This window comes from Bos javanicus, chromosome 23, assembly GCF_032452875.1.
Source record: "Bos javanicus breed banteng chromosome 23, ARS-OSU_banteng_1.0, whole genome shotgun sequence".
In the NCBI taxonomy this organism is placed as follows: domain Eukaryota; kingdom Metazoa; phylum Chordata; class Mammalia; order Artiodactyla; family Bovidae; genus Bos; species Bos javanicus.
The window spans coordinates 38,674,785-38,697,907 of NC_083890.1; the positions used below are offsets into that span (position 1 = coordinate 38,674,785).

General features: G+C 41.5%; 1 non-coding gene across 1 annotated transcript; it reads right to left on the minus strand.

Annotated features, from left to right (window-relative positions):
* Positions 1 to 7,920: 7,920 nt before the first annotated feature.
* On the minus strand, positions 7,921 to 7,994 carry TRNAI-AAU (transfer RNA isoleucine (anticodon AAU)). The gene has a single exon. It is a non-coding gene; the product is annotated as a tRNA-Ile (tRNA).
* Positions 7,995 to 23,123: the final 15,129 nt, after the last annotated feature.

Genomic DNA, 23,123 nt, shown 5'->3' on the forward strand with positions numbered 1-23,123 from the left:
CTCTTTACGACCTCATAGACTGCAGCACGACAGGCCTCCCTGTCCATCACCAACTCCCAGAGTTCACCGAAACCCACGTCCATCGAGTCAACGATGCCATCCAGCCATCTCATCCTCTGGCGTCCCCTTCTCCTCCTGCCCCCAATCCCTCCCAGCATCAGAGTCTTTTCCAATGAGTCAACTCTTCACATCAGGTGGCCAAAGTATTGGAGTTTCAGCTTTAGCATCAGTCCTTCCAATGAATATTCAGGACTGATTTCCTTCAGAATGTACTGGTTGGATCTCCTTGCAGTCCAAGGGACTCTCAGGAGTCTTCTCCAACACCACAGTTCAAAAACATCAATTCTTTGGCACTTAGCTTCCTTAATAGTCCAACTTTCACAATAGTCCAACTTTCACATCCATACATGACCACTGGAGAAACCATAGCTTTAATTAGATGGACCTTTGTTGACAAAGTACAGGGTGGCTGTATTTGAAGTTGGGAAGGATGAAGTGAAAGTGAAGTCGCTCAGTCATGTCCGACTGCAATGCAAGAGACCCTGGTGTCCAACTCTTTGTGACCCCATGGACTGCAGCCCACCATGCTCCTCCATCCATGGGATTTTCCAGGCAAGAGTGCTGGAGTGGATTGCCATTTCCTTCTCCAGGGGATCTTCCCGACCCAGGAATAGAACCCGGGTCTCCTGTATTGCAGGCAGACGCTTTGCCGTCTGAGCCACCAGGCAAGCCCCTGGTGGGTCCCTGAAGTAATGGGATTAGTATCCTTAGAACAATAGACTCGAGTGCTTGTTCTCTCTCCTTGTGGGCTCAGAGAAAAGGATATGCAAAGACAAGATGTTGCCTGCAAACCAGGAAGAGCTCCCACCCAAAAATGCACCTCCACTCCCACCCTCCAGACATTCTGGGAAATCCAGCCTGTACAATTTTGAGAAATAATTTCTGTTGCGTAAACCATCCAGTCAGTGGTATTTTATTATAGGAACCTTAGCAGACTGATATAAATGTTAATAGCTAGGGCACAGTTTTGTGTCAAGTTTTCCTAGTTATGTAGTTGTTTTATTATATTTTGGGGGGAAATTCTGGGAGACTGATTGTCTTTAGCTATGGAAAAACTGACATTTGTTAAATCCCATATGACTGATTTTTAAAAAAAATATCTGGGGAATTCCCTGACAATCCAGTGGGTAAGACTCCCTGCTTCCACTGCAAGGGGCTCAGGTTAGATCCCTGGTCAGGGAACAAAGATCCCACATGCCATGCGGTGCAGCCCAAACAAAACAAAATTATGAATATAGCCCATTCGGCTATTCGTTTTCTTTTTAGACTTTTATTTATTTCTGGCTGTGCTGCCCGGGCTTTTCTCTAGTTGCGGAGAGTGGAGGCTATTCTCCATTTGTGGCCACGGGCTTCTCTCTGAGGTGGCTGGTCTTGTGAAAGTGAAAGTCGCTCCGTCGTGTCCGACTCTTTGCAACCCCATGGACTATACAGTCCATGGAATTCTCCAGGCCAGAATACTGGAGTGGGTAGCCTTTCCCTTCTCCACGGGATCTTCCCAACCCAGGGATCAAACCCAGGTCTCCCGCATTGCGGGATGTTTCTTTACCAGCTGAGCCACAAGGGAAGCCCAAGAATACTGGAGTGGGTAGCCTATCCCTTCTCCACCGGATTTTCTTCCGGACCCAGGAATCGAACTGGGGTCTCCTGCATTGCAGGCGGATTCCTTACCAGCTGAGCTTGTTGTGAAGCACAGGCTCACGGGCACAGCGGGTGTCAGTAAGAGTGGTATATGGACTCTATAGTTGTGTTTCCCAGGCTCTTGAGCACAGGCTCTGTAGTTGTGGCCTGTGAGCTTAGTTATCCTGACACCTGTGGGCATGTGGGGTCTTCCTGGACTGGGGATTGAACTTGCATCTCTGCTTTAGCAGGCACCAGTAAAGCATCTGCCTGCAATGCAGCAGGCATGGGTTCCATCTCTGGTTTGGAAGACCCACTACAGGAGAAAAGGGCAACCCACTCCAGTATTCTTGCCTGGGAAATCCCATGGACAGAGAAGCCTGGCGGGCGACAGTCCATGGGATCACAAACAGTTGACGCGACTGAGCACACATACATAATAATTACCACTGAGCCACCAGGGAAGCCCCCCATTTGGTTATTCTGATTCTTAAAATATTTGGACTTTTTCAATTACTTTCTACTTGTATCATTTTTCTTTTATCTTACCATTTTTTAATTTAATATATTTGGTCACTTTTTCAGGCTCCATTTTTTCTCCTCTTCAAATGTATACACTCTACTTTTATTTTTTTTTTTTAATTTTATTTTATTTTTAAACTTTACATAATTGTATTAGTTTTGCCAAATATCAAAATGAATCCACACTCTACTTTTAATCTCTTTTTGATTACCACTGAAATTTTATCATGCATGTTTAACACACAAAAAAACTTAATCTTTATCCTAAACAAAGTATGACCTTGTCTTTTCTCTCTGGGTGTTCAGGATATTTTCTTTATCCTCAAGTCTTCTAGTTTTATTAAGATATGCCTTAGGGAATTTCTTTTGATATATCTTGTTTGGGACAAGTTGTCCTTACTAGGTCTATGGATCTGTTTTTTAATCTTTTCTGAGAGATAAAATATTGCCTTTCCTCCATTCCTGTCATGCTGCCTGGGGATTTCCCTGGAGGTCCCTTAGAGCAGTAAGACTCTAAGCTTCTAATGCAGGGGGTGAAGGATGATCCCTGGTTAGGGAACTAAGATCTTACAGGACCAGAGTCATGGCCAAGAAAAAGTCCCTTTATGCTGTCTATGCAGGGCTTATAATTTTATGTTCCAAAGTCTTTAAAATTCTTTTTTGTATTTTCTCTTCTCCTTATTCCCTTTTTTTATATTCCAGACAAAATTTTTGGGTATATCTCTCAGTTAACCAGTTCTCTCCTTATTGCATAAAACTGATGTTTAAGTCATCCACAGAATTTTTTATTGCAACAAATATATTTTTTAATTTCTAGGAGACTTTTTTCTAGCATTTTTTCTATTGCCAATAATTTCTTGCTGAATACTCAACTTTATATCAAATATTTTCAAATATTTTACTTGTTAAATCATTTCATGAAGCTGTGAAGTATCTCCACTGAGTTAAACATCTGCAGTTTTTATGAGTCTAAATCTGTTATTTCTTGTTTTTGTTTGCTGATGCTAACAGCAGTGATTCGGGTAATATTGTTTGTGAGTCGATTGTTGTTTAGTTGCCAAGTCGTGTCCAACTCTTTTGTGACCCCCATGGCCTGTAGCCCACCAGGCTCTTCTGTCCATGGGATTTTCCACGCAAGAATACTGGAGTGGGTTGTCATTTCCTTCTCTAGGGGATCTTCCAGACCTAGGATCAAACCTGCATCTCCTGTTCGGCAGGCAGATTCTTTATTTGCGTTGCCTGGGAAGCCCTTGTGAATTGATTACAATTGGGCTGAGTCCTTTAGGATTCACATACTTATTAAATCCAATGTGACTCTTTTTCCCTTGAACCTTTGAGTTTAGTCCATTTGGTTATCTTGACTGTTGTTCTTATGAACTTTTTCTATTAATTTCTTCTTGTCCGATTTCTCTTTCTTCTTACCATACATATATATATTTAATATTTATTTATCTGGCTGCATGAGGTCTTAGTTGTGGCATGTGAGCTCTTTTAGCTGCACCATGTGGGATCTAATTCCCTAGCCAGGGACTGAACCCAGGCCCCATGGATAGAATTCCATGCCCTCATTGAGAGCATACAATCTTAACCACTGGACCACCAGCAAAGTCCTTCTCTTACCATTTTTGTATTGAATATATTTGATCTTTTTTATTCTCATTTTTTTTACTCTCATTCAAAATTATACATCGTACCTTTAAGCTCTCTTATTGGTTAGCACTGAAACTTTCCAGGCATGTTAAGCATAATAAAATCAAAAGCTAAACAACACTTTCATCTACATTTTAAATAAGATGAGGACTTTAGGACATGTTATCTCTGATTGACTTTTCTCAGACTTACGTACCTCAGGATTCCATCGTATTATTTTCTCTCTGGTTCACTAAAACAATGTCCCTTCTTCTCTAGCACATTTCTTCAGCTCTGTGGCCTCAGCTTCTGGCTATCCTGGCCTAAATTCCTACGTGTTCCTAATTTGTTCCCAATACTCCTAAGTTCCTAATGACCCCCTAGATGTGTGCCTCAGAAACCCCAGCCCCTGTATGCCAAGTTACACTCACATTTATTTCTCAGCAGGCTCTCTTGGAAAATGCTCCTACCTTGCATGAGACCAATGATACCTCCAAGTGTATGTTTTTTCTAGGCTTTTGTTATTGTGAGGTGAATTTCCCTAGAGCAATGACCATTTGTGATACACTGATTGGGAAGGTTTTATTTTTTATTTCAATCATTATTTCTCTCACATCCAAGATACCTAATTAGTGTTTCTAAATAAGAACCTGTTCTTGTTTCATAACCACTACTCTTGTTTAGTTCTTGTTTCACATATGCAATTATCTAATTTATTTTTACCTAAAAATTAATTGTTCAGTTTTTGCTATATATATAAGACATATATATATAAGACTAGGTGCTGGAGAATATAGTGATAAATAAAAAAAATTTCTGCCTTCATGAAACCAGTTATAGTGAAGAAAATAATGGCTAACATCATAGTGTGCTTCATATGTTTCAGGCATTCAGTTCAGTTCAGTTCAGTCGCTCAGTTGTGTCTGACTCTTCGCGACCCCTTGAATCGCAGCACGCCAGGCCTCCCTGTCCATCACCAACTCCCGGAGTTCACTCAGACTCACGTCCATTGAGTCAGTGATGCCATCCAGCCATCTCATCCTCTGTCGTCCCCTTCTCCTCCTGCCTCCAATCCCTCCCAGCATCAGAGTCTTTTCCAATGAGTCAACTCTTCACATGAGGTGGCCAAAGTACTGGAGTTTCAGCTTTAGCGTCATTCCTTCCAAAGAAATCCCAGGGCTAATCTCCTTCAGAATGGACTGGTTGGATCTCTTTGCAGTCCAAGGGACTCTCAAGAGTCTTCTCCAACACCACAGTTCAAAAGCATCAATTCTTCAGTACTCAGCCTTCTTCACAGTCCAACTCTCACATCCATACATGACCACTGGAAAAACCATAGCCTTGACTAGACAGACCTTTGTTGGCAAAGTAACGTCTCTGCTTTTGAATATGCTATCTAGGTTGGTCATAACTTTCCTTCCAAGGAGTAAACGTCTTTTAATTTCATGGCTGCAGTCACCATTAGTCAATAGCATATTTTTCATATTCTTTAAAAAACGAATAACTATTTCTGTCTTCCTGGGTGCTAAATATATGTATTAAAAAACATCTTCAAGTTTTCCCATTTATTTCCATTCTTTCATGTTTAAACTCTTCCATAAGCACACCCTGTTTTCCCTCCTTCACATGTTAGATTTCCAGATGCTTGGTCTCTTGTTGCTGTGTTTTCATTTTCCAAGAATGACTTCTTTGCCCATCATGGATTCTATATGACCTCCTTACAAGATCATCCAGTAGGAGTATTAACCCAAATCTTGAGAACTTAAGTTCAAATGATCAATGACCCTTCGATTGCAAACAACTAGATGGCATATTTGATAAAATCTCTCTTGCAAATGTACAGTCACAGAAATGTACACATATATACATATATATGCAGATGTTTTCATTTATAGCAGTATAGTCTTTTGAAAGCATTGATCTTTTTTTTTTTTTTAAACCACTGTAGCTCTCTATTTGTTTCCTGTCTTGAGATATCTTTCTAATCTATGGAGATACTCTTCTTTCATTTCCAAGCATAAATATGTGTCTAATCATTTTTCTTTAGCTCTTTTCCATCATTTTTATGAGTCTTATGAAAAAGAAGATTTTATTCTATGCTTACCACCCTCTTAAATTGGAGAAGGCAATGGCACCCCACTCTAGTTCTCTTGCCTGGAAAATCCCATGGATGGAGGAGCCTGGTGGGCTGCAGTCCATGGGGTCGCTAAGAGTCAGACACGATGGAGCGACTTCCCTTTCACTTTTCACTTTCATGCATTGGAGAAGGAAATGGCAACCCACTTCAGTGTTCTTGCCTGGAGAATCCCAGGGACGGGGGAGCCTGGTGGGCTGCTGTCTATGGGGTCGCACAGAGTCGGACACGACTGAAGTGACTTAGCAACATAGCAACCCTCTTAAATAAAAAGTCCAGTTTAGATTTCATTTGTCATTTTAGAACCCTTGATAAAAAGTTTACCTCTGTGTTATCAATAGTTGGTTTTTGTTGTTGTTTTTGGTTTTGTTTTGTCATTAGAAATCTCCTCCCATTTTGGCATAAAGTAACATTATCTCATTTGCTAAAGCATTTCCTTGAGTTGTAAATAATAAGGTGCCCTTCAGTAAGTAAAGCTATTGGAAGTCTTCATGGTTGATTTTACATTTGGAGAGAAATTACAGCTGAGAACATTTCAAGATTGCTGTGCCCGAAGTGAGGTGTCAGAACTTTGCAGTATAAACACCATTGTCCTTGCTTGGGTGTTTGACTCTGTTTGTGTTATTTAAACACTTGAATGCTGACACTGGTGTCATTGTGAAATGCATGTTTTATCAACGTTAGCCCATGAATTCCTCAAACACCTTTAGTCTTTGATGAGTGATAAGTGGTAAAAATAATTTCATTACAGCTACCATTTGACTTTTATTAAATGCCAGAAGTATAGGGCATGCCTATTCAGGGCCCTCTGTACCAATTATTTCATGATAGAATGAAATCTGCTCAGCATGGGATGCTTCTGAAGTAGGATGAATGCCATCAAATTCTTCAATGAATCCCTCAACACATGTTTTCATTTCCTTCACATAGATAATGAAAAATGTACAGATCCCTGTGGGGCCCCACTTGTTATTTTCTGTTCCTTCTTTACCTGAAGATGCCTTTCTATGAATTTATCCTCTGAATAGCAACCTCTAGTTCACTAAGTAGCCACCTCATAGTTGCACAGTATTCCAACTGTGCAAGCAACAGCTGTGAACGAGAGAAATGCATATCATCATAGAGCTTATGGAGCTCAATATGTTAGCACTGTTTATTCAAAAGACCACCTGTGTTTCTGGGGAAATTGGAGACGTTCCAGAGGAGAATGAAGACGCAGCAGATAGTAATGAAACCTTCAGAGCTGTATGCCGAGGCATCATTGCCTTGGGTTAGAGACAAGGCGCCAGTCCTGCGGGGAACTTGATTTCTAATATCTCTAGCAGAGCATTCTTGGTTCAAGTATTAATTAGCAAGTCGGTGACTCGACTCCCCAGCTCCATTTTCTCACATATAGAGAGGATTTGTAGTCTTGATTGTCATTGGGAGAGAAAAAATTACACTGATATGCCAGGGGAAATGATTCTGCTTGTTTCTTTTTTAAAGCTATATTTTTCCATGTTTGTTTTCACATTTGTGGAGGTTATTTTATTGACCATAAATATTGAAAAATATTGTTTTCTCTTAAATAGATAACGACTCTGTCTCATCCAGGTTGTTGAGCAAAACTGAGTTTCTTGACCCATCTAAAGTTTTCCTGTTAACTGTGACAAAAGGGGAGAGAAAGGTCGAAGAATGGATGAGTGAATGATGCATTGTGATACCTGGTGTTCTTACAATGAAGTGAAGTGAAGTGAGGTCACTCAGTTGTGTCCGACTCTTTGCGACCCCATAGACTGTAGCCTACCAGGGATCCCATCCATGGGATTTTCCAGGCAAGAATACTGGAGTGGGTTGCCATTTCCTTCTCCAGGAGATCTTCCTGATCTAGGGATTGAACCCGGGTCTCCCGCATTGTAGGCAGATGCTTTACCATCTGAGCCACTAGGGAGCAGCCAAACGGTAGTCACCACAAAATCTGACCCGTACAGGGATTGAACCTGTGACCTTGGCATTATTAGCACCACGCTCTAACCAACTGAGCTAACTGGCCAGATACCTTCTTATAATAGAGATTGCCAACAAAGGGAAAGTGCAGCATTTGCCTGCCAGGATATCTAAACTGAGGCTTCCCAGGTGGCACCAGTGGTAAAGAACCCATCTGCCAATACAGGAGACACAAGAGATGCGGGTTTGATCCCTGGGTCAGGAAAATCCCCTAGAGGAGGTCATGGCAACCCACTCCAATATTCTTGCCTGGAGAATCCCATGGACCGAGGAGCCTGGTGGGCTACAGTCCATGGGGTTGGAAAGAGTCAGACCTGGACCCAACTGAAGTGACTTAGCATGCATATATCTAAACTGAGTGTAGCCTCAGGATAGGATAAAGCAAGCACTTCTTTCTCTTTCCAGGTGTGTCCTCAATGAGACTGAATTGCAGATCACACTGTCATAGTAACCTAGGGTCGCTCTAAGTGAATAGTGCTATTGTTGCTGGATATTTCTACATCTTCTTTACCCCTTTCAAGGTGCTATGGTAATTTCGAGGCATCCCTTCAATACTTGGGTATCTACCTAGCCTGGGTGTCATGGTAACATTTTCTGGGTTGTTTGTTTACACAGCTTCTAAGTGCAGAGCTGTCTCCCCAGAGCATCTCAAGATTATTTCACATTAGAGAAAACAGCTACCTGGGACTGAGCTGATTTATAAGTTGCTTCCTTTAAGTAACCTCCAGAACACACTCTTGTTTCTGGTTTGCCTAGCTTTTTTATGAAAGCGTGGGTACGGGGTGTGGGAGGAAGCAAGCTTTGCCAAATAATGTAATGTGGTCTCTGCCCAAGTCCATTGATTCCTTGCACTACAATGTGCTTCTTTGGTATTTTTTGCAGAATCCATGGACTTGGTTTTGAAATGAGGTTTGGTGAAGGTGCAGGTTATGAAAAGAAGTATTAGAGATAAATGTGTTTTTACCTAAGAGTCCAGGCTACTTGTTTGCCAAAAGCTGGCAGAAAACCAAGAAAAAAAAAAAAGAATATAGACTTATCAGGGTATTGGAATGGAAAGCAGAGGGCAAATATATACAGGATTATAGTGTTAAAAATGCATGAGGGCAAGAGAAATAGCTCTTGGTTTTTGAAATGTGTTATACATATATGTGCTTTTTTTCTTTCCCTCATTTCCCCACACACACTCCATATGAAATTCTTGATGCTATAAGAGACACTCTTTGCCACACAATGAGTATTTGTGTGAACCGTATTGTGGGCTAGGGCGGCTGAGCATTCTCGTTCTGGCTAGTTAATTGGGGCTGAAAAGGAAATGCCTAGACCTGCCTGTAAAAAGTTTCCCAACTATTCCTTTTGCAGCTGTTCTACCTGAGAGTGGGTTTATAAGCCAAGATCTGGTGTGGGGTGGCAACAGTGGTTAGGAGGTCCGCCAGCAGAGGAGGCCCCCTTCAGAGACGCCTTCCACACCTGTGCTTCAGGAAATAAAATTTCCTTTGTTATTTCTCCCTCTTCTGTTTTCACTAGTGTAACAGTGTGAGTTATTGAAAAGTTAATTGGGGTCCTGTCCTTTTTGCAGACCTGCAGTCTTCCACAAAAAGAATGAGAAGGTAAGTTTTTCTCCCCTTTAAGTAAAAGTAACATAAGCAGTGCTACCGCAAGAGTGGGTCCAGGGACCAGTGGCGTCACCCAGGAGCTTGTTAGAAGTGTACAGTCTCGGGGGACTTCCCTGGTGTGCCAGTGGCTAAGACTCTGTGCTCTCAGGGTAGGGGGCCTGGGTTCCATCCCTGGTCAGCAGTATCTAGGGAACTAGATACTGCTTGCCATAGCCAAGAGTTCACATGGTAGAACTAAAGATCCTGTGTGCTGCAACTAAGACTCGGCACAGTGGAAGAAATAAATATGTGAAAAAAAAGAAACGTACGTTTTCTGGAACTTCCTGGTGGGCCAGTGGCTAAGACTCTGCACTCCCAATGCAGGGGCTCATGTTCAATCCCTGGTCGGGGAACTAGATCCTGCATGTTGACACTAAAGGTTCTGTATGCTGCAGTTAAGACTAGGTACAGCTAGATAAAGAAATAATAAAAAAAAAAAGAATTGTACATTCTCTAGCCCCACCTCAGGTTGACTGAAGAAGAATCTCTGTGGTAGAGGCCTGCAATCTGTGTTTTAATAAATTCTCCAGGGAGTTTTAGTGTGTGAGAAGGAGTGGTGGAGGGAAGAGACTGCCTTGGTGTTCAGAGTCCGTCACAAGTGTATTTTGCTGGATTGTCCCAGAGAGATGAAAGCGCTTGGCAACTGGTACCCATGCCCCAGGAATGCCCCAATAAGTGGCAGAACCTCCGAGGAGAGGCCCTGGGGACACCTGAAGTCAGATCACCAAACACGTGGCTTTGAGAGTGGCAGTGGAGATCCTGGCTCTGACTTTAGCTTGGAAAGTATGGACCCTGCCCGAAGAGCCATCTCTTGGTGTGCCAAGTGACTGTGGGCAGTGAGCAACTTGTGGGGAGTCACAGCTCCCCCTGTCCACAGTTCTCAGACTGCCTCAGCCCAGAGTACTCAGATAATCTCAGGAAAGTGAGGGCAGGTCCCCATAAAATGCCTCAGATTGAATTTTCTTCCAATTTTGGCTTGAATGGAGCAAGATACTTCAGTTTCAAAAACAAATACAATATACACTCATGTATATTATAAAAAACACTCATAAGCATAATAGTAGGAAGAAATAGTTTTCAAGAAGGCTAGTCACATATGGCTTGTTTGAATTGAGATGTGCTGTTAGTGTGAAATACACACTTTATTTGGAAGAGTTAGACTATACAGTGGAAGTGAGAAATAGATTTAAGGGACTAGGTCTCATAGAGTGCCTGATGAACTATGGACAGAGGTTTGTGACATTGTACAGGAGACAGGAATCAAGACCATCCCCAAGAAAAAGAAAAAAGCAAAATGGCTGTCTGAGGAGGCCTGACAAATAGCCGTGAAAAGAAGGGAAGCGAAAAGCAAAGAAGAAAAGGAAAGATACACCCATTTGAATGCAGAGTTCCAAAGAATAGCAAGGAGAGATAAGAAAGCCTTCCTCAGCGATCAATGCAAAGAAATAGAGGAAAACAATAGAATGGGAAAGACTAGAGATCTCTTCAAAAAAATTAGAGATACCAAGGGAACATTTCATGCAAAGATGGGCTCAAAAAAAGACAGAAATGGTATGGACCTAACAGAAGCAGAAGATATTAGGAAGAGGTAGCAAGAATACACAGAAGAACTGTACAAAAAAGATCTTCACGACCCAGATAATTATGATGGTGTGATTACTCTCACTCACCTAGAGCCAGACATCCTGGAATGTGAAGTCAAGTGGGCCTTAGAAAGCATCACTACGAACAAAGCTAGTGGAGGTGATGGAATTCCAGTTGAGCTATTTCAAATCCTGAAAGATGATGCTATGAAAGTGCTGCACTCAATATGCCAGCAAATTTGGAAAACTCAGCAGTGGCCACAGGACTGGAAAAGGTCAGTTTTCATTCCAATCCCAAAGAAAGGCAATGCCAAAGAAGGCTCAAACTACCACACAATTGCACTCATCTCACATGCTAGTAAAGTAATGCTCAAAATTCTCCAAGCCAGGCTTCAGCAATACGTGAACCGTGAACTTCCTGATGTTCAAGCTGGTTTTAGAAAAGGCAGAGGAACCAGAGATCAAATTGCCAACATCCCTGGGATCATCGAAAAAGCAGAGAGTTCCAGAAAAACATCTATTTCTGCTTTATTGACTATGCCAAAACCTTTGACTGTGTGGATCACAATAAACTGTGGGAAATTCTGAAAGAGATGGGAATACCAGACCACCTGACCTGCCTCTTGAGAAGCCTGTATGCAGGTCAGGAATCAACAATTAGAACTGGACATGGAACAATAGATTGGTTCCAAATAGGAAAAGGAGTACGTCAAGGCTGTATACAGTCAGCCTGTTTATTTAACTTCTATGCAGAGTACATCATGAGAAACGCTGGGCTGGAGGAAGCACAAGCTGGAATCAAGATTGCTGGGAAAAATATCAGTCCTCAGATATGCAGATCACACCACCCTTATGGCAGAAAGTAAAGAAGAACTAAAGAGCCTCTTGATGAAAGTGAAAGAGGAGAGTGAAAAAGCTGGCTTAAAGCTCAACATTCAGAAAACTAAGGTCATGGTATCCGGTCCCATCACTTTATGGCAAATAGATGGAGAAACAGTGGAAACAATGTCAGACTTTATTTTTTTGGGCTCCAGAATTACTGCAGATGGTGATTGCAGCCATGAAATTAAAAGACGCTTACTCCTTGGAAGGAAAGTTATGACCAACCTAGACAGCATATTAAAAAACAGAGACATTACTTTGTCAACAAATGTCCATCTAGTCAAGGCTATGGTTTTTCCAGTGGTCATGTATGGATGTGAGAGTTGGACTATAAAGAAAGCTGAACACCGAAGAATTGATGCTTTTGAACTGTGGTGCTGGAGAAGACTCTTGAGAGTCCCTTGGACTGCAAGGAGATCCAACCAGTCCATCCTAAAGGAGATCAGTCCTGGGTGTTCATTGGAAGGACTGATGTTGAAGCTGAAACTCCTGTACTTTGGCCACCTGATGCAAAAGAACTTATTCATTTGAAAAGACCCTGATTGTGGGAAAGATTGAGGGCAGGAGGATAATGGAATGACAGAGGCAAGTGGTTGAATGGCATCACTGACTCAATGGACATGGGTTTGGGTGGACTCCAGGAATTCGTGATGGAAGGGGAGGCCTGGCGTGCTGTGGTTCATGGGGTTGCAAAGAGTCGGACACAACTGAGTGACTTAAGTGAACTGAACTGAAATACAAAGAAGAAAATGTAAAATAGTGTATTAAGATTCTTGTTGGTTGCATGTTGAAATAATATTTTCGATATTTTGAGTTATTGATTTAAATAAAATATGTTTTTAAAATTTAAAAAAGAAGGCATGTCCAATATGAGAATGATCTTTTTCCTGCTCTGTTCAGAATAAAAATAGTGAATTCTTACATCTGAAATCTTCTGAGAATTGTCCCACAGAAGGTTTTTTAGCAAGTTCTGGTTAACTAGCCAGCAAAAATGCAGGAGATGTGGCTCAGTGGTAAAGAATCCTCCTGTCAATGCAGGAGACCTGGGTTCAGTCCCTGGGTCGGATTCTTCCCGTGGAGAAGGAAATGGCAACCCACTCCGGTATTCTTGCCTGGAGAATCCCATGGACAGAGAAGCCTGGCCGGTACAGTCCATGGGATGGCAAAAGCTGACAAAAAGGAAAACATATATTCCCTTTATTTGTTTCTGTATGAAAAAATTTTTAAATGCAATTGTATAGAAAATGGACTTGTTATGACTGGTTGCTTTAAGGTTGAGCTGAGAACCTCATCTGTGTTACAGTAAAAAGATGAGACTTTTTAGTGGGAGCCTTGGACTTGACGCTCAGCTGTATGACCTGAGACTAGGTGACTTTATTTTTCTGTGACTGGGTTTCACCATTGTCTTCTAAAGATTCCTTTCATAAGATTTTTATGTAATTCACTCCTTCTCAGGATAAAGTTTTCTTCTTTGGTATCACCAACTGAGAATGGCCTTCCCTGACCTCCATATTTAAAATATGCCCCTCTCTTCTCCCAGTGCCGTTCTGTCCCCTTCTTCTGTTTAGCTTTTTCTTGGCATTTACCTGAAATTGTGTTATATATTCATACCCTTGCTTATTTATAGCCTGTTTTCTGTGCTAGAAAGTAATCTCCATGAGGGTACAGAAATCTTTTGTATCTTATTCATCCTTGTACCTCCTTGAGTAGAAGATTGCTAGGCAACAGTAGGCTCTCATTCGTATTGGTTGAATGAATAAATGATCTATAATATGGTTACATAGCCTAGATCTTCTGGTACTTTTGTGATGATTTGTTGTTGTTTAGTTGCTAAGTTGTGTCGAACTCTTTTGAGACCCCATGGACTGTAGCCCACCAGGCTCCTCTGTCCATGGGATTTCCCAGGCAAGAATACTGAAGTGGATAGCCATTTCCTCCTCCAGGGGATCTTGCCAACCCAGGGATGGAACTCGCATCTCCTTCATTGGCAGGAGGATTCTTTATCACTGAGCCACCAGGGAAGCCCTTGTGATGATTAGATAAACCAAGCCTGGTGGACGCGTGTGCATGTCTTTTTGCGGAAGTTACCTAGTAATAGGGTTGAGGACGTGGGCTTTGGAGTTAGAGAGATTGGGTTTGATACCTGGTTCTATTGTTGGCCAGTAAGAGTAACCTGGGGCAGGCTATGTTATCCCTGTTGGCCCATTTCTTGTCTGTAAAATGGACTAATCACACCTGCATTATGGGCTTGGTATGAAAATTAAATAAAATAATGTAGGCTTAGCAAAGTGCACACTGCTTATGAAATAGAGTGAATGAATGAAGCTCATGGAAGTAGTTTGATAAAGGCATAAACCTATGGCAATGTAAAATGTTATCATTCATATAATTAATAATAATAAGCTCCAATGTACCTCCTGTATGAGGTCCTAGTGCCTATTTCACACAGGCAGAGGAATATCCCCAGCAAACTTTGTAAGAACTGCCCACATCATATGCTGTGAAACACTGAACACAGCCTTTCCCAACTCCAGTATCCTGTGAAAACATTTATTATAACCTGTCTCACATGAGGGAAGAGAAACAACCCCAGACTCTGGAATGCATGTCACGTGACCTCTATTCTAATTCTTGGTCTGTCACTAATATGCTTTGTAATTCTTGGCAAAGTAATAATTTCTAGATCCCAGCATTTTCATCTTCAAAATAAGGACAAAGAGTAAGTAAATGATTGTGATGGCTTTTTTCAGTTGTAAATATTCCATTAACATACTTTCTTATACCTTATTTATAAGGGACTTTTATTTTGATTTCCTGAGACCCCTTTAAACCACATCATGGACCAGCCAAGTGATCCTGAAACATCAGCTTAACACCTCCTATAAAAACTCCAGGACCTCACAGAGCTTCATTCCTGATGCCGTAACTTTTATTAAGATACCTTATTGAAATTGGAGGTTGTAAATATTTAAGCTGCAGTCATTCAGTCTCCAGTTTTTTTTAATATTGGGAGGACTTTAAAATATTGATATTTGATAAGAGAATCAGGGGTGTGAAGTTTTCTTTTCCTAAATGAAGTTCAATTTTATTTCATGAGAGAAACTTTTTTTAAAAAATGGTATTATAAAAGGATTGTGGGAAGTAGAGTCAGAGTGGGAGATGCTGCCCCAAATGGGCTTAGAATCAGCACTTTCGTTTCAAAGATGCTCTGTACAACATATGAGCATGAGTCAAACGAAATAAAAAGAGTCCATATAACATGTCTTATAAAATAAATTTCCAAAAAGGAAAAACTTTAAAAAATATTTTTAAATGTTTAAAAAAATATTTTATGTATTTATTTATGGCTGCATTGGGTCATTGCTGGGGTGCAGGGCTCAGTAGTTTGCTGTAGCTGATGCACGTAGGGTTAGTTGCTCTGCGGCGTGTGGAATCCTAGTTCCCCGTGCCTGCATGCTCAGTCACTCAGTCGCGTCTGACTCTTTGCAGCCCCCATGAACTGCAGCCTGCCAGGTTCCTCTGTCCATGGGATTTCCCAGCAAGAATATTGGCGTGGATTACCATTTCCTTCTCCAGGAGACCTTCCCGACTCAATGTCCTCTTCATTGCAAGGTGGATTCTTAATCACTGGACCACCAAGGAGGTCCCATGAAAGTGAGACACTTTTAAACAGATGTCAAGCTGCCCATCTGCCTGACTCTTCTTGATTCAAAAAACAAAGAGCTCCGCATCAAAGGCCTCCTGGCTGACCATCATTTCTTTCAACAGTAGACAGAGAAATCCTATGGAAACCAAGTTCAGTTCAGGGTTCCCTGGCCCTCGTAAGCTGCAAAACCTCAGCTCCTGGTTTGGCTGATGCCCTTCCCTGAGGCCATGAAGTTTATTCTTGAGCCCTTAACAATACTAAGACTCTCCATGGCTTTGAGCCACTGTCTTGAACTGATTTTTCCCCTTGTTGTCCTCCAATTTGATAATTGCCTGGATTACACAAACTGATACTTGATTGTTCCCGAACATATTCCTGATATACATACAAAATGATGCTTGGTTTATTATTTATGTAACTCTTTCCACTTATGTCAAAATTTCTTATATTTTTGTCTTCTCACTTATATCAAAAGTTATTATATTTGGGGACTTCCCTGGGGTCCAGTGGTTAGGATTTTGCCTTCCAATGCAGAGGGTTTGGGTTCAATCCTTGGTTGGGGAGCTAAGATCACACATGCCTCATGGCCAGAAAACTTAAACATAAAACAGAAACAATGTTGTAGCAAATTCAATGAAGACTTTAAAAATGGTCCACATTGAAAAACAGTTTTTTTTAAGTTATTATGCTTTATTGGTATCACTCACCAAAATCTTGAGCTGATGATCAGAAGAGGTTATAGAGAGAGCAAACACTTGAAAAACAGGTTGATGAAGTGACTGGATCTGCAGAGAACCAGCATGACGTTCCATGTCGCATGGCTATCCAATGTTAATGTGTACTGATGAGCACCAAGGTGATAGAGGTCTTTTTAAAAAAGGAGATAAGAGGCTCAATAGAGCATTTTAATGCAGCCTCATCTCACTCATCCTCAATTATTAGGGCTATGTTCGCCACTGTTTTTTAAAAATGTGCATGCAAATGGGATCATTAGTCTATAATGAATGCTGCTTGTCCCAGGGAGCTCCTCAGTGGCCTCTGGGTGATGTGAAGGACACTGTCTGCATTGGTTGCCCTGTGTTCTCACTACTGTTTTTTACTCTGTGCAGTGAGCATGGGCATTACATGGGCTTCTGTTCCCTGCCATGCTTCGGCGCTTCCTTCCCGTGAGCAGGCAGTCTAGTCAAATTTAAAGGGATCCCACTCTTCCAAAGAGATCAAAACAAGTGTTCCAAGAGCATTTTATATTTTTCTTGTGCATATCAAGTGCCTTGCTTAGTGCCTTCCTGTATAGAATTGAGTCAGGCCTTCATCCGGGCTGTTGTCCATTTGAGGGAATAAAAGTGTCCAACCACAAACAAAGGCTCAAACTTGTTAGCATATGATTTTGCATATGATTTGCATGTTAATGGCCGGATGTCAAAACACACAGTCATGTACCTGTCCCTGTTCCTTCCCCTCTATTGTCAAGATGGGCTGATTAGTCTTATTAAAATTAACTCTCAGGCTTCTCCCAGTCTCAACCCCAACAAAATGAAAAGCAGTGACAGTGACACAAGATGTTGTAAATTGTTCTGATTCTGCTGCAGGATCTGTCATCGTGATGGTGAAAAGCTAAAGTGAAGAAGTCAGTTGTATGGATGAAATTTTCAAATTTGAGATGGGAGATTGATTTTTATTAACCTTACTCTCTAAGCCCAGAGAGGTTTTTTCTTCTTCTCATTACCCTAAAACTCCTAAGAACAGCTATTTGGATGTTCTATCACTTAATCCCTTCCAAATGGTTTTAGTTTTAAACTAACAAAGAAAATAAATAAATCTGTGATCCATACATAAGAGGGGCTCATGTTTCTGTACAACTAAATATTTCAGATGTTTAGGAATAAAAATAAAGGAAACACATCAAGTAGAAAATTCTAATGAGGAGCATATTTGTCCAAGGATGGCATCCTAGACATCATATTGATGGGGAGAATGAAGGTTTGTTAGTGTAAGGTATTTTCCTCAAATTAGTAGCAGAGAAATCACTGCATCTGGAAATACTTGCTAATAAGGGTGAGATGTTTGATTTCAGAGTCCAATTAATTCAGAAGTGACTTGTGCTTTCCAGCATAGTTAGATCTGGTACATACAACCACACACACACACACACACACACACACACACACACACATATACTCCTCCATGATAATTTAAAGAATTGCATTCTAAAAGAGATTAGTCCTGGGTGTTCTTTGGAAGGAATGATGCTAAAGCTGAAACTCCAATACTTTGGCCACCACGTGTGAAGAGTTGATTCATTGGAAAAGACTCTGATGCTGGGAGGGATTGGGGGCAGGAGGAGAAGGGGACGACAGAGGATGAGATGGCTGGATGGCATCACCGACTCGATGGACATGAGTTTGAGTAAACTCCTTGAGTTGGTGATGGACAGGGAAGCCTGGCGTGCTGTGATTCATGGGGTCGCAAGTAGTCGGACATGACTGAGCGACTGAACTGAACTGAATTGAACTGAATTAGGGAAAATGGAAATGTTTGTGTATTGCTAAGAGATTCAAAGTTATTGTTAAGATGATAGGCACTCTGCAGGAATACAAAGAGATACAACGACATCCTCACCCTCACTTCAGCTCTGCTCTGGCTGGGAAGACAAAGCAAGCCCATGTAGTGTTAGTTGCTTAGTCGTATTTGACTCCTTGCAACCCCATGGACTGTAGCCTGCGGGGAGCCGGCAGGAGGCACTTCGCCCGTGGCAAAGGTCACGAGGAAGGAGGCTCGACATACACAAAGGCGGGATCGAACCTCAGGAGTCCCCTTGGAAATCCTTGAGCATCTACCCCCATAATCAGAGCCTGCCTACTTTATTACTTTGTGCTCTCACCTACGCCTCTGACTTTATGGGGGGGCTGTCCCCCACCACCTCTTTCAGAAAAAGAGTTAACTTAGAGCTCCAGTTAATAAAAACTCCTGGGCGTGACAAGAGTGTTTTAACCTACAAACTCCTCTGAAGGTTCTCTAGCCTGCCTGACAGGCTTGTCCAGCCACATGTGATTGCTCACAGCCTCCCAACCGTGAGAGGCACGAGATGCTTTAAACCTTCTAAAAACAGGTTCCTTAGAAAAGTTAGAAAACCATTAGTATAAATATAGTGGGCTGATTAGAAATTGTATTGGTGAAGGGTTTTTCATTTGTTGAGCCAATGTTTGTTGCTAAGTCTCCACATCCCCTGCCCTTATACACATTAATGAATATATAGAAGAAATAAGTATTAACCTTTGATATTAATCACATTAGACCTTAGGCTAAGTAAATTCTTTCCTTAATTAAAACCCACTACACCCTCACCCTATAGGAATGTAACTTTATCTGGTACCTTCAGAAGGAGGAGTCTTTTTTAAGAATAATCACCCCTGGAGAAATGTGTCCTGGTTGACAGACCGCTGTCACAAGGAGAGGGTCATAAATTGTCAGCAGGCCCCCTGGCCAGAAGATGTTGTAACACCCCTAAGACCTCTGTATACATTTGTATGAAGCACCTGACTTTGATAAAAGTCAGGACTGTTGACCCCACGTGACTTTTGCATAACATCTCAGTGTATAAAAGTAGACCATGGAAAATAAAGAATGGGGATCAGTTTCTCGAAATACTGGGCTCCCCATGTCGCTCTCTCTCTCAAACTCTGGCTGAGTCTCCATCTGGAGCGCGGAGCCCACCATGCTTACTAATTATGCCTGGGCTTCTAAGATCCGACCAGGGAGGCCTCAGTGTCTCCTCTCCTTCGGGAGAACGGAAGGACGCTTGCAGCCTACATAAGTGGTGCAAGCTTCTCGTCTTGAAGTTTTATTGGTTTTCCGCGTAAACCAAGCTACTCAGCCTCTTTTCTCCGCTGAATTTTCCTACTGAGCTATCCTCATTCTATTACTCTTTACATCTCTAATTAATATCTAATTGAAGCTATTGTATCCTGATCCTTGCCGACGCCGTCCCTGCTTTGAACTCCCTGGATCAGCCAGGGCTGGACCTCGGCAGTAGCCCATCAGGCTCCTCTGTCCATGGAATTCTCCAGGCAAGGATACTGGAATGGGTTGCCATTCCCTTCTCCCGGGTATATTCCCAACCCAGGTCTCCTGCATTGCAGGCGGATTCTTTACCATCTGAGCCACCAGGGCCTGGGAGAAACTCATAACTCATATAAGAGTATAGCTAATGTTTTACAGACCATAAGTACCTAAGATTCTGAGGAAGTGTGGTGTTAGAAAAGGTTCTTCGTGAGTCTCAGGATATAGCAAAGGCAATTATAATATTACTCATGTATCCACTCTACCTGGCTAATATTTATTGAGGGCCTATGCATTAGGTACTACACGAAATGCTAGATGTAAAACAATGAGTGGAGCACAGTTCATTTCCTGATTCAATAATAACTAATAAATCATTTAATTTGAATAATATAGATGGGTTTATGGAACTCTTCTTGTAAATATTTGATATTTAATTATATGATCAATCCAACCTTAAGATGATGGTATTTATTACCTCCAGTTTTTGATGAACATAACTAAAAAGAGGGAAGTGAATTTTCAAAGTCTCACAGCAGTAAGGTGGCTGAAACTGGACTTGAAATCTGGTCTTCTGGTTTCAAGGATATGGGAGGAGAGCAGTCTAATTGGAGTGAAGGTTTCATCCATGAGAAGTAGAAAAAAGTGTCTAAAAAATTCATTGAGGGTAAGATTAGGCAAACTCTTAAAGGAAAGGTTAAGAAATTTGGAAATGGGCCCTATTACATTTTGAAGGGAGACATCTTAGTAAAGAGAACACTGTAGTAATGCAATTAATCCTGGGGTGGTAGGTACAGTTAGCCAAAGATGGAGAAATTGTTGCCAACAGATTAGCCATGATCCCATCACAAGGTGACACCTCAGTGTATTCCAGCATTGAGTACAGCTGACCTTAATGGCTAGAGGTTGCCACAGAAATGGGAATAGAGGAGCAAATATAAGGATGGTGGGTTTTTTTTTTTTTTTATGTACTAGAATTCTGTTTATTAAGAAAGTGATTCTAATTTATTAGTATATTCATTATGATATGCACGTTTTGGTTTTTTGTTTTCTTGCCTTTCAGTTTTTAAATATTTATTTTTATTTATTTATTATTGTCATCTGGCTGCACTGGGTCTTAGCTGCAGCATTTGCACGATCATAACTGTGTCATGTGTGTTCTAGTTCCTTGACTAGGGATTGAACCTGGACTTGCTGCATTGGGAGCACATTCTTAGCCACTGTACCACCAGCAAAGTTCCTTGCCTTTCAGTTTTATTTATTTTTAACTTGGAGTGTAAGTGATGTAACATTATATAACTTTCAAATGTAAAACCTAATGATTTGATATCTGTCAATATCACAAAATGATCACCATAGTAAGTCTAGTTAATATCCATCACCGTACATAGTTACACATTGTTTTTTCTTGTGATGAGAACTTATAAGATCTACTCTGTTAGTTGCTTTCAAATATGCATTATAGTATTAACTGCAGTTGTCATGATAGAGATTACATTCCCATGACTTATTTATTTTATAGCTTGGAATTTTGTACTTTTTGAACATCTTTCCCCATCACCTCCCTTAACTTCCACCTCTGGAAATCACCAATCTGTTCTTTGTATTTATGAGCTAGTTGGTTTGTTTTGGTTTTTAGATTCCCCATGTAAGAGAGATATGTAGTATTTGTCTTTTTCTGTAGGAATGCGTATTGAGAAATAGTTGACGAGTGATAACTGCTTGAATATGAGATTTGGAATCAAGGAAAGGTTAAAGCTTGTGTTCAAATTTTGAACTTGAGAGTTTGACAGTGCATAGTTGTCCTAACCACAAACAAAGAAGCAGAAGCAATTGGGAGGAATTTTATTTCAGGGAGAGATGATAGGCCTACTTTTGGGGTGTTGAGAAGGAAATGATATTGTAATAGTCAGTAGGTAACACACAGTTGGGCTTCCCTGGTGGCTCAGATGGTAAAGAATCCACGTGCAATGCAGGGGACCCCGGTTCGAACCCTGGGTCAGGAAGATCCCCTGGAGGAGGAAATGACAACCCACTCTAGTATTCTTACCTGGAGAATTCCATGGACAAAGGAGCCTGGTGGGCTACAGTTCATGGGGTCCCAAAAAGTCAGACAAAGAATGAGTGACTAACATATACAGCACACAGTTTTCAGTTGATGTTGAAGGTCTGGGTTCAAGGGAGAGGGTTGGAGGGGTGGACTTGAGAGTGTTTCTACAGATCACCATTTCCACAGTGGAAACTTGCCGTGAGATGATATCTGAAGGAGCTGTGGAGAGTGAAATGAGCAGAGGGCTGAGGACTGAGCGTTGTCCAAACAACTGTGGATTCATGATGAATAATTATCCTCTTTCTGATTGATCCTCAATAATTCAGGTGTGCCAACGTTAGCCTTCTTATGTCTCTGCACGCTTCGAGTAGCTAATGAATACAGTTCTGGACAGAGATGGCGATAAGAAATGTTTCTCCCAAGTCATCCTGGGTTTTCTCCCTGGACCAAAGGAAAGAAATACTTATTTAAGAGCCAGGGGGTAGAATCATGACATGCCCTAATAATATTAGATAAGGTAGTTGTGGTATTATAAAAAATAAATATTTGACCTTTGTCCTGGTTCCTGGCACAGAGCTCCTAAAACCTGGCAAATCTGAGTGATAACAGTGGCTTTTTTCATGCTAATGAGATGACTCCTGGTGAGGACTCCTAGCTTCTGCATGGGGACCAGTCACCAAAACCAAGATAAGATTGGAAGTTTGGATATTTCAGTGCTTTCTCCTGGCTCCCATCTCTGGGAGGAGAGAGGATTGAAGATTGAATTCAGTCACCAAAGGCCAATGATTTAATCAATCATGCCTACATAATGAAAGCTCCATGAAAATTTCTAAACAACAGAATTTGCAGGGCTTCTGGGCTGGTGAACACATCGGAGTGGTGGAAGCATGGAGCATCCGAAGAAGCCATGAAAGCCCCGCACAGACACTCCCCGCCACCAGCCCCCTGCCAACCACACATTTCCAGGTAAATCTCTCCTTTTGCGTGTTCCTGAGTTGCATACTTTATAATAAACCAGTGCGTGCCTGAGTGTTCAGTCACTTCAGTTGTATCCAACTCTGTGCGACCCTATAGACTGTAGTCTGCCAGGCGACTTGGTCCTTGGGATCTCCCAAGCAAGGTAGCCATTTCCTCTTCCAGGGGATCTTCCTACCCAGGAATCAAACCCTCATCTCCTTCATTGCAGGTGGATTCTTTATTGCTGAGCCACCAGGGAAGCCCTAATAGACTAGTATTAGTAAATAAAGCACTTTCTTGAATTTTGTAAGTCGTTCAAGTGAATTATCAAACCTTAGTGGGAGGT